The 12799-nt window shown below is 35.0% G+C and overlaps 1 protein-coding gene across 4 annotated transcripts in view; it reads left to right on the forward strand.

Moving 5' to 3' along the window:
• The first annotated feature begins 7000 nt into the window (after positions 1–7000).
• Positions 7001–12799, forward strand: part of LOC149067623 (neurocalcin homolog) — a 124115-nt gene continuing 118316 nt past the window's right edge. Inside the window, exons 1-2 of one of the 4 annotated variants that reach the window (XM_089252536.1) lie at positions 7001–7214; positions 11516–11594. The gene's annotated coding sequence lies outside the window, so the exon portion shown is untranslated. Of the gene's footprint in view, positions 7308–11058; positions 11119–11515; positions 11595–12799 lie in introns of those variants that run through there. The other 3 variants (XM_089252534.1, XM_089252535.1, XM_089252537.1) reach the window with 3 other exon arrangements.

Genomic DNA, 12799 nt, shown 5'->3' on the forward strand with positions numbered 1-12799 from the left:
TCAACGATTATCTGGAAAGTGAGGATATTCGGCGTATGGATTGTCCAGCCAGATCTCTTGATCTAAACCCTATAGAACATCTGGAACGCTTTTGGGAGGGCAATTCATCTCGTCATCCCCCTCCGAGAACCATCCTAGAACTGAAAACTGCGTTGCTGCAGGAGTGGGACCGACTGCCACAGGGACTCCTCAACTGCCTCGTGTTCAGTATTCCGTTGCGCTGTGCGACCTGTCTGAATGAACACAATGTTCTTATAAGGTTGTGGGAGATCTGACTGTGAGAGGGGACCATACCCCATATTAGACTCATTTTCGGTTCGATCTCGCAACGTGGATTCTGGACATTCCTGCAATGATGAGCTTTACTGATCATAATCATGCGTGCGTACTATGACTTTTGTATGGTACATCTGTTTCTCTGTTATAACTGTGTATTCGTACCAAATTTCATTAAAATCTGTACACTAGTTTTTCAGAAATTCAACATAATGTGCCAATTCTCTTAATTTTGCACACGAATGTAGCTTTTTTGGTTACAGTTTCGAATTTGATGGCATTCACCATACAAAAATATTGTGTGCTGAACTACGCTTAAAAAATTTTGAGAGGGATGAAAAATGTCATTCTTCAAAATTATTTTCACTGACTCTAATAACTACTATAAAAATAACGTTCGTGAGTAGATCAAAATAGCCAAATTTTAGGAAAGAAAAAAAACCATTTTTATGTTCCTAGAGGAAATTTCAGTGATTTTAGGATATATTGGGGATGCTGATTTCAAAACTTGTGTTTAATCGTGCCGAATCGGCCTAGTTTTTTAGATAATTCATAATATCAATATAGTCTGCAGGCAATAATTTTTGCGTGGAAATTTTTCTTTACATCAGCGATCGTTATGTATTGATATTAAGTTTATTAATGTGATTTACATTTCGCACAGTTTCAATGTGATTTATATGCTGCTTGTGGCATGAGCGGATCCAGAGCTCGTTGTTGGGAGGGGTGATTTTACAAAATAATAATAAATAAATAAATAAAATGAGTTATAATCATTTACACTATGAGTTATAATCATTTACACTATGAGTTATAATCATTTACATTATGAGTTATAATCATTACACGGTCATCCTATTACACTGTGAATTACACTGTGAGTAGGATGACAATACATCCTTCATTTTGTCCCGTATTTTCCGGAATTGTCCCGATTATTTCTGTTTTTTCTCCATTCCGAATTTTTTGAAAAATGTACTGTGTGGCTTTTCCTATTTTTTAGCTGAAGTTTTCTTGAATTTGTTATTTAATCAAAAATGTTCGTACTGGTAATTTTCAATGGATTGATTGAAAAAAATGTAATATCATATAAAAGTTCCGAAAATTTCATGAATTATCGCTTTTTGCTTGGAAGAACCCCCCATACAGATACGCATCTGGCTTATGGTATTACCATTAAAATTCAACTTTCACTTCATCCCAAAAACTAGAGTCGATCTGATAAAACCAATGTTAGACTCGAAATCAGTGCTTCAAAAGCACCTAAAAATCACTGAAATTCTTTTTAGAACAAAATCAGTATTGAGTAGTGTAATCAATAGAAAAATTCGAAACCAAAAATTATTTTGCATAGGGCAATACATAACATAATAAGTTTGATTAAAAGTTGTTATTATTTTACTGTTTTCACCAGTCACATATTCGTCAAGCTACACTGGTGAAATAAATTAAGAGAATGTGAATATTTTATCGAATTTCATGAAAAGAACTGAACTGAATGTAAAACCACTGCTTCTAGACAAAAATGCAAATCTTGTACGTCAAATACGTAAGCGTACACGTGTGTGTAGGCGGAGCCAGTAGAGAAACAGGCTTTATAAGCGCGCGTTAGTTGAAACGCATTTCGTTCGCTAGCACACCTCGGCGAATTTCTTGGTGTTATTTTGCAGCAATCGGTTATTTTCAAATTGTAACAGTAAAAATGAGTAACCACCAACGTTTAGATGATGGAATGAGGTGGCGAATTGTGGGGAGGCTAGAAGCAGGCCAATCTCAAGTCCAGATTTGTAGAGAGTTCAATTTAACGCCCAGCGACGTGTGTAACTTATGGAAACAGTTCCAGGATACCGGATCCATCGAGAGAAAGCCTGGGCAAGGTCGTCCAAGAGCCACGACGGCCAGAGAAGATCGCCATTTGTCGATTATAGCGAGGCGTAACAGAAGAGCTACAGCTTCTCAGCTCTCTCGTGACTTGTATGCAGCCACAGGAACCCGTGTATCAAGGGTGACTGTTTCCAAAAGACTTCATGAGAGAGGGTTGTTTGCAAGAAGACCTGTAGTTTGCGTCCCGCTCACTTCTACGGACAGGAGAATCCGTTTATCATGGTGCAGAGAGCATAGAGATTAGAGTATGGATCAATGGGCGACCGTTCTCTTCACTGATGAGTCCCGGTTCAGCCTAAGCACCGATTCTCGCCGTACGTTCATATGGAGAGAACCAGGGACCCGCTATCTACCCTCCAATGTCCGCGAAATCGACCATTATGGCGGAGGAGGTTTAATGGTCTGGGCAGGCATCATGTTGGATGGCCGCACACCTCTCCATGTCTTTGAAAGAGGCACTGTGACTGGTGTGAGGTATAGGGATGAGGTCTTGGAGCCCTATGTTCGCCTTTTCAGGAGCGCAGTTGGCCCTGAGTTCATTTTAATGGACGATAACGCGAGGCCACATAGAGCTCTTCTGCTCGATGATTTTCTAGAGAGTGAGGATATTCGCCGGATGGATTGGCCAGCCAGATCTCCAGACCTTAACAGTATAGAGCATGTCTGGGACGCTCTGGGGAGGGCAGTTGCAACTCGCAACCCCCCTCCGGGAACCATCCAGGGAATGAAAACAGTGTTGCTGAACGAGTGGGACCAATTGCCACAGGAAATGATAAACTGCCTTATTTCAAGTATGAAATCACGCTGCGAGACCTGTATCCAAGAGACCCAATCCAAGAGGGGACCATACCCCCTATTAACCCATCTATTAACTAATTTTTTTGTTTATTCTGCAACCGCTGTTTCATACCTTCCGACTCCAACGAGTGTTACGCCCCCAGTAGCACAACGATATAGTACAATATCTGGACCATATTGTTATATATCGAAATGTCAGAGGAATATCAGATGTCATAACTATGATATAGAACGATCTTGTGCTATATTGTGCAAATTATTTATGATGTTAATTGATCAAGTCTTTAATTTTTCAGTCGAATATGTATTTGATTCCATGTGAATAATCTCTACTTTGAAGGACAACAACTTGGGACAATAAATTATTTTAATATAGTTTGAAAAACATAGATCTATATCATGAACCTGACAAAGATCTATATCAGATTCTCGATATAGACCTCATATAGATCTTTCAAAGAAGACATAGTTCTATATCCTCAACATGACATACATCTATATCGTGAACCTGACAAAGATATATATCAGATACACAATATGCTGATATATCAACATATTGTGTGCCTTTAAATAAAAATATTGCCTTCAAATAAAAATATTGCCTTCAAATAAAAATTTGGAGAAAATTTAAAGTCGGTACAATTTTTTGTTTGAATGGAAATTAAAAACGTTTGAATGAATAATTTTTCATAAGAAATTTTGATTTTAATAGGATTAATTATGTTGATATATAAAAATCATTTCATCAGTTATAATTAAATCCTTACTGTGTATGTTTTACATCGTAGATGTTGGTATTTTAGTAGGGAGCAACAACTTATCCACCGTAACTTTAATTGCCACTTTATAATTGCACATATTTTTTTAAGTTAGAAAAATTTGCTCTTGTTTTTGTTGTATATGTGTGTTTTTCTTAAAATTATTTATTATTTATTTTTTCACTTTGATGTGTTTTCATTTTTAACCATACTTTGAGAGTTTTAACTTTTTTGTGTTGCATATTTTTATTATGTTTTATTAGCATAAATTAATAATTTCAAATAAATAATTAATATACTACACAATACATTAATTTGTTTCTTGTGTTATATATAATTTCCTTATTTATAATATAATTTTTTCAATTATCTGCCTCAAAATGATAAATATATCTCACTATTTCTCTATTTTGTAATTTTTGTGTGCATACATATGAAAATGAATAAATTTAATTGAAAACACAAATAAAACAAACCATTACTTGTAAACTAATGTAATAATAACATCCTGTAGTCAGTTCTGTTGTGGTGGGTTGGTAAGATGCGGAGTTACAGATGGGATGGGTTCAGGGTACATGGATTCAAACCCACCTACCTACAGAAAAATACACTTTTTTTTCCTGAAAGGGCGCCATCTATCGTCCAAAATTTGTAGTATTTGAATATATCATATTCACGATATAGATCTATTTATCTCTATGCCTTTTTTAGCCAGAACGATATCGTGACCTGATATAGATCTATATTGGAAACTGAAATTTTACGATATAGATCTATATCTTTGTGCTACTTGGGGGGGACGATCATGCGTGTGTATTACAATTATTGAATGGTTATTTGTTTTATATTGTATCAATGTACGTATGTACATATCAAATTTCATTAAAATCGGTGCAGTAGTTCTAGAGATAATCGACCAGGTCTGCAAATTCTCTTAATTTCTTACACCAGTGTATAATTTTTACATCCTTCATTGAAGCCCTTTATGCGTAACAGTTTTGATGAAAGTTGAAAAAAATCCAGAGAAATATTGTCATTTTATTGATCAACATGTAATCTGATTAAAACGACAACGTAAAATAACGATCGCGCAGTAAACACTATGCACTGTATGCATCTTCTCTCAAAAAATTTGACTTGATTTTGAAGGTAAAAAAAAATTGCCACATTTTGACAAAAAAGTGTTGATTTGGTTAAAAAAAATTTCAAACAGATCTCATTTGGCTAACACTTTACAAATCTGGTGATCAATTCGCCAACATAGGGGACGAAGCTAATACGTAAGTTATACGTAATAACAAGGTTATATTATCACTAACAGGGACAGAAAAAACGCCAATCGTGAAGGAAGAAGACAGAACTTGGCTTCTAATGGGATTGAATATTTCAGTTAATTTTTTCAAGAAGTAACAACCCACTGCTGGCGAAAAAATTTACTTTCGTTCGGTGTGTGGCACAAAACTGGCCATTAGAAAAATGACATATTACAAAAATTCAAAAGCTTATAACTCACTTAATATTCGTCCGATCCAAAAACAGAAAACACTTTTCGATATTAGTTTTTCACAAGGAATCACGTGAGTAATTATTGAACGGTCGATAGGTATCCTATATATTAGTGTACCCTTATATACCCTGTATATAATTGTGTAAGGAAAAAGCGCGACTGTGATATTGGCGAGGAAAATTTCTTGGATATTGCGCCAAAATGTTGTTGCGGTTACTTTGGAATTTTGACAATGGTAACCAATATTTTTTCTAATTTAAAACTATTAAGCAAATAAACATCGGTTCAAAATGATATTTTTCAGTATTTTTTTTTCAAAATCATAGAAAAATTGATATATTCTGTATAAATGGTCATCATAAACCTCCGATATATGGGAACTAAATTTTGCGGCGAAGGAATACACTCTCTACCTTTCTCTTCACTACAAAGTTGACCTGAAATGGACTATAGTCAATCTTATGTATATGAAAGACATGGAATAGGCTAAGTTTTGAGTTAGAAATTTGGTGAATATGAACTTTGGATGTATTCATCAGAGGGCAGCACTTAAAATTGAACTTTCTGGGGAATTTTTTTTGATCATTTTAATCATTTTTGTCACACCACGGCCATTTTCCACACGAGGGCTAATTAGACCGGGACTTACAATTTATTTCCGATTCCGAATGGCAGCTTGTTTTTTTTCCCCGAGAGGTTGGTGCGCTAACCACTCTATGTGGGACTCCGTGCGGTAGCCATCTTTTTCTGCGGTTATGCCACCATTTCTGTTATACCCCTGTGTCGAGAAAATTTTCTGACACGGATGAACAGGGTATTGAACTTGCGACACCTCTTAACATCTTTCGGTACTTTAAACGAGTATTTTATTGATCTCGGCTATCGCACCCCAGGGAATTTTTTAAGACGGCTTCCAGGAGAAAGTTCCTCCGGAAAAAGTGTTATATTATTGCATGATATTTAGCAATAAAATTCTGGAAAAAATTGTATGTGAAGATGAATAGCCTAGATCCTGCGTCATTTTGGCTGAAAAAAATTGAACGAGATGATTTATTTCTCACAAAAATAATGAAAATTCGGAAAAAATTGAAAAATAAAGATTTGCTGACACGTTTTTAATGCATTTTTTTGTGTATCAAAAACGCAAAACATTTTAAAAATTCCAATAAACGAATGCTCGGGTATCAAAGCCGCTTGAAAGAGACTCTTAATGCAGCTTTGCTCGGGTATAAAAGGGATAATGCAGCACCGTTTAAATGCGTGGGATCAACCCGGGAAGAAATAACTCCGGAAATTTTTCGCCCGTTAGTCGAATAAATGCAGCTTAGTTCATAAACAAAACCTTCCATTTTTGATTCCGATACATTTTATCATATTAAAAACATTTGCTTTCGTTGATTCAGAAAGAAGTTAGATAACAGCTTTAACCAAGTAGGCTTATAAATATAAATTTTTGAAATATGTACTTGGGAAAAAAATGATTTATTTATTTTCTAATCTCTTCGCGGAGCATCAAAAATTCTTTGTTGGAGCATAGTTTGGGAACCCCGGCCTCGAGTGACCCACGGCACATTTCCAGACCACTTCGTTCACCAGCGGCACATTCCCAGACCACTTAAGTGACCAGCGGCACATTTATCACTTATGAGGCCCGCCACACGCTTTCAAATCAATGAAGTGGCCCGCCGCACCCTTCTAAAAGGTTGAGCACCCCTGCTTTAGCCTCACGTGCGAACCAAAGCTGTAGTTTTTTTAATAAGAATTAAGGAATTTTGTTTTCGTATCTTTGACGCGTGAGTTTGCTCAATCAGAGATATCTTTAGATTTGAACTATAACTTTTTCTAAAGAAGAAATGTTTTTGATTGGTCACGTCCAAACTGCTTCTTGTTGTAGGTAAATGACGCCAAACTGAATACATGTTCGATCAGGTATTGGCGAAAAAGCTGTGTGATGGCTGAGGGAATTTGTTGTTTATGGAAAAAATGAGAAGGTAATACAGATATATTGTTTGTTTTCTTATGTTTTGTTTAAATTTTTGATGCTGGCTGTGAAATCCTGAACTATTATTTTATTCAAGTCTTAGGCAAGTAACATTTGGTTAATTTTTTTTTATCACTTTTGGAGATGAAATCGTTTTTTTTATTTACATATTTTTAAGTATTTTTAAAGTCCAAAGAGAGCGTGATCGTTTCAAGTTAATATTTTTCATTCTATTTAATTCTCAGCTATGAGATTCAGTTGTATACACAAAAATTTACATAAAGTTTTTTGAATATTTCTTAGAATATTGTTTACATTCTTCCAGGAATTTCTTTTCCTGAAATTTAATAATCATTAATTAGCAGGTGGTTTATAATGAGTTATTATTAATTGGTACTGATTTATTATTTAGATCAGATCTATTATTTCTATGTTGAAATAAACTCTCTCTTCTGTAGTTGTCTTTTATAGTTTCAAATTTATTTCAAAACTTGTCCCTATCTGTGTTTTTCAGTTTTTGAAGATCCAATTCAAATTTAAGGTCTTCTCTTTAGTTTATTTTTTTCTATGTGTGTGATGAAATATTTAGTTAGTTATTGAAGAACAGTAAAACCCTCTTATGTGGGCATCAGTGGGACAAAAAAAATCTGTCCATAAAAGAGGGATGACTGTAAAAAAAAGCGTTCTTATTAAAGAATTAAGTATAAAACATTATTTGGCCATAAAAGAGATGAGACTACATCTACTAAAAGACCGTTATGAGAGGTTTTGCGGTATTTCATATTCAAGTTTATTAGCTTTGCAAAGAATGCTTACTTAAAACTACATTGCTAGCATCTTCTTTGATGAGGATAAGAAGAGTTTGCATTGTTCGTTATTAAAAGTACATCACAACAAAAATTTAAATAGTTTTTCAATATATGTACTTTTGATTTGTTTTTCGCAATCTATTATATAAAACAAAGATTGCAGAGCATTTTATTGTTTGTTTATTTTGAAAGATGTAATATCTTGTTCATGTCAAATTAATTCTGAATTTTGAACGTTTTTTGTGCATAGATAGCAAAATTGTAGTTTCAAGTTGCTACAGTTGTTAAAACAGATATTAATATACGACAAATAACAGTCGTATTAGTTTGTGTTTCGATTTAAATGAACAATTTTTTGTTAAAATATAATTCTTTTGCTTTTAAATTACAAAAATACTAACAAACATAAGAATGAATAAAACTAAATAGTGAGTTCTGAAAGAAATCTAAACTATGATGAAACTAAGATGAGATCACTTTACAGCAGGGCATAACAAATTGGAAAAAACCTAGGCACCAACCAAATATTTTGGGAGCCAAGTGTAGTTTTTTCCACACGTAGAAAATTTTATGCACCAATATAAATTTTTTGGTTGCCTGGGATTGGTCAAGCCCTGCTTTACAAGTGAAGAAAAAATATGAACATACAAACATATTAATGTGTATATAAGAACTAAATGGTGATTAGATTCTCACATGTGAGAGAAACTAATGGGCGTAAGAATGATGAAAAATAAATAGTGATTATATCACTCACTTAGCATCTTAGCAGTATTGCTTTATTTGAGTTTTGGATATCAAATGAAAATTTTAAAAAAGACTATCACGATGTCACGACCCCCCACAAGGGTGGGGCTGAGAAGGTTCCTGGGCCCGGGATGATTCTCATAATTTTTTGTTTTTTCACGTTATAAATTCATCATAAAGGGGCCTGTGAAAGTCCCTAGGGGCTCTCCTCCAGGATGTGGGGCCGCCGCTGTGGTGGTCACGAGGATCGGGGTTCGAACCCCACCTTCGCCATAGTGGTGGTCGGCTGAAGTTGGTTTCCTGTGGTTCCCAACTTCGAGGCGCAAATGCGAGCCGATCTCCCCATTAAAAAGTCTCGCCACAGAGAGCAACAGGCCTACAACGATAAATCATTCAATCATAACACTTCACTCATAGTTGGAAAAACTGGTGGCAGATGGCAGCACTACACATAACAAGCATTACACAGAAACAAACTTTACGCCAGGTTTCACTACACGTACACACACATTCCCGCATGTACCAATTTGTTAGAGGTTCCGCAGAGGAATATGAACGAGGTACATGTGTGGTTTAGTAGTAGTAGGATGTGGGGCCATGCATGATGTGCATTTACATGTTAAGATGACAATTTTCAACCCTTTGAGGGAGCGCTTTTTATTTTTTCGATATTTAATGCAGTAACTTGATAAAAAACGTAATATCTGGGCCTTATGAATGTGAAATATAGTGAGAAATTTTTTTACATCCCTGAGAAGGAAGGCGGGTGGTGGTGGTTTAGAACCCTTGTATACCATGATATTGATGAATTTTTAAGATGTTTTATATTAAAAGGATGAATATAGTAATAATTATTTACCATTTTATTGGTAAATATTTATAAAAAAATGAAAATTTTCAAAAACTTTTAGGTTATTAAAAAATAAAACGACAAAAATCTGGTATTTATTCTTATTCTATTTTGTACAATTTTGTATCAGCCAGTATTGAACATAAAAAAATTTACAAAATAAAATCATAAATTTCATAAATTACAGAAAGTTATCTTGATTATTCAGTAAAAATTTGTATACAAAATTCATTCGTATTATTCATTTCTCCTAACTTAATTTGCAAATTACCAAATTTTTGAAGACATGCAACACCCTTCCAATGAGAATATAGTGGCACTTTACAAGTACTGCACATAGTAATAGTTCATTCAGACTTTTCTTTGATAAGCACATCTTTATGATGTACACTTTACTTGTAGGTGGATGTTATGTTTTGTCTTTTTCATGAGAAAGAGGGAAAGACACCAAAACACATAATTCAGTCTCTCCATTTGCAAGCATATCATATTATAGCCTTGAAACAAAAAAATGTCCTACTTCATAGCTTTAAGTAGGCGGGGTGTTTACCCATGAAACTACTTAAAAACATTGAGAGAAAAAAAACAAACGAAATTACCAATAATTTTTCTTGGTTTTATGATTTTAGCAAATAAAAGAGTATGTAGCTGAAAAAATTGTAAGTTTTGTCCAGTTTATTGATCACATTTTTGGAGATTAAATGAGAAAAATCAAATTTTTCATCTTCCTGTATCTAAAGTTTTTTCATGTAAGTTGCTGTGATTTACTGTTTCACCATTGAAGTTTTGGCTACAATATACTGTGCATCTGTGCAAGTATAGTGCTTATTATATGTTCAGGTACTGACATCCAACTTCAAAATTGGCACTGAGATACTGGATAATGGAATGATTATTTTTCTGAATGCACATATTTTCTTCCTGCATCTGTAGAACCCTATGGTGACATTAATAGCAACATGTTCCAATCAGAAAATTTTCTTGTTTTTCACTGCCTTACCCTGTGTTCAACAAAAATCAGTAGCTTGTGAAACTTTCCAAACAGAAAAAAACTTTGACAACAAATACCTTGATTATTAAAAATTACATTACATTAATTTTTCAATCTATGAAGAAAACTTATTAAAAAAAACTTCTGGAATGGGAAAACGTCTCTTAAACTAGATTGTGATTTTTTTTTTTTTTTGGATTATTTGGATGTTTACAAACTCTCCTTGAGTTTTCCATAATTTAATTTAATGTTGAAATTGCCAATAATAATAATTAAAAAACCTAATCTTTCTAGTAGTTTTTGGCACAAGTAAATGTCGTTGGGAAAACATTCTATGTGTCAGACTTTACTTCAGTTAAGTTGTCAAACAATAAATGTGTAAAGACAAAATTTAAAATTGCTGATGTCAGTTTCGGCACACAATGTGAGCCTTTTTTTCTGTACCTTAGCTCTGGCAAACAAACATCAACATTCTGTCCCCTAAGTGATGTGTGAAGAAATGTCTGGGATATAGCAGGTAAAACAGTCAATTTTCAATAAAGTACGAGTATGTATTCCTTTGAAAATAATGCCTATTGTATCCCAAATAGAGGCAGATTTATGGTTTTGCCACCTGTGGGATTTTGAATATTTGTTGCCATTTTCCCATCCTAGACTAATTTTCTGGATCACTCATTTTTAAAACTGAAATTTGCCATAGTCTATAGCCTGCTTAGCCCCCTATCAATATATTTCTGAGTCACTTTTTTGGTTGTTCACAAGCTTTACATTCTCCTAGTCACTCTTTTTGCCTTCGCTTGCTAGGTCAGTTTTTTAGTCACTTCCATACTTGCACACTCTCTGGTTCATTCTTTTTGTCACTCACATGCTTGCATACTCTCTTTTGGTCACTCATCTGCTTGTACACTCTCTAGGTTGCTCTTTTGGTTGCGTACTGACCTGATCCATTACCTGCTAGAGATAGAAGGCCTCCACAGTCTACTTGTGACTTCAGTAAGTAGTCCATTTTCCCTCAGAATATTCAGGGAAAAAAAATTCCCTGCTTGTCCGGTATCATCATTATGAGGAAAAGAAATGATTGGGCTCAGAATTGACGATTTCTATGCCCCACATCCAATCACTATGCAGTATTTCTGAGCCAATCAGGAAGATTCTATGACAAAATAAGACGAAACGAAATAGGATGCTGTGTTTCAAAATGTGGCAAACTTGCTAGGTAGTCTGAATGACGTTTATGGCAAACACTGCAGAGGCTGAGAAATTGAATTTTCTGGATGTTATGGTGAAACTGATATTTGAAAAGAAAAGTTATTTGTCTCCTCTGGGAATCAAACTCAGGTCCCCTTGCATACTGGGCAAGTGCGTTAACCAATACACCAGACACACATTTTTCAATTCCTCATAACACGCATTAGTAGCGTGAAGTGCTGAGTGGATTCATAGCAGCCTCCTTCTTTCTGGGGTGAAAATTGCTGTAGTTAAACACATCTCTTCATACTGCAGAGGCATTCTATCTCTAGGAGGTACTGCCTGATCCCTCTATATATTTCACTCTTTTGGTTGCTCACATGCTTGCACACTCTAGATCAATCTACAATCTATTGGTCATTCACTGACTCCTTTGATCCATATAGGGGCCCCCTGTACATCACTTGCCTAGGGACCCATTATTGTCTTAAGATGGCCGTGTGTGTACCACTTGCAAGCATGAATCTAGAGGTGATGTTGGTGATTCCTTCCTCACCACCGGGGGGGAACAAAGTGATAGAACAATAGATTTAGGCCATCTTTTTCTCTTTTTTTGCTCATTTTCTCAAATTTGGGGGACTTGGGGTCTGGTTCCCCCGTCCCCTCGCTACAGCCTTGCCTTAATACACAATAAGTCATTTCCCTTCTTAGCGCATATTACCCTAGATCTGTGCCTAATCACCTGATGTGACCTTTGTTATTCAGTCCTGAATGAATGAATGCCAGAACTTTGCCACTGGACTTATCCCGTTGTTGCCAAGATCTCTTCCAGCCCAGCTTTGTGGCAGAGTCTGGAACATGTTATTCAATCCTAAGATTAAGGTGTAATTTAAAATATGAAACAATTTTATTGTCGCTAAGTGCATGGAAACTGTCGGAAAATATAAATTTTAATATGAAAGATTTTCTTGATGCCTTTCAAATATTTGTGAAGCTCTTTTTATTTATAG

This window comes from Pholcus phalangioides, unplaced genomic scaffold (assembly GCF_987345545.1).
Source record: "Pholcus phalangioides strain wild (caught in Gottingen) unplaced genomic scaffold, Ppha-v1.0 ptg000029l_1, whole genome shotgun sequence".
NCBI classification, from domain to species: domain Eukaryota; kingdom Metazoa; phylum Arthropoda; class Arachnida; order Araneae; family Pholcidae; genus Pholcus; species Pholcus phalangioides.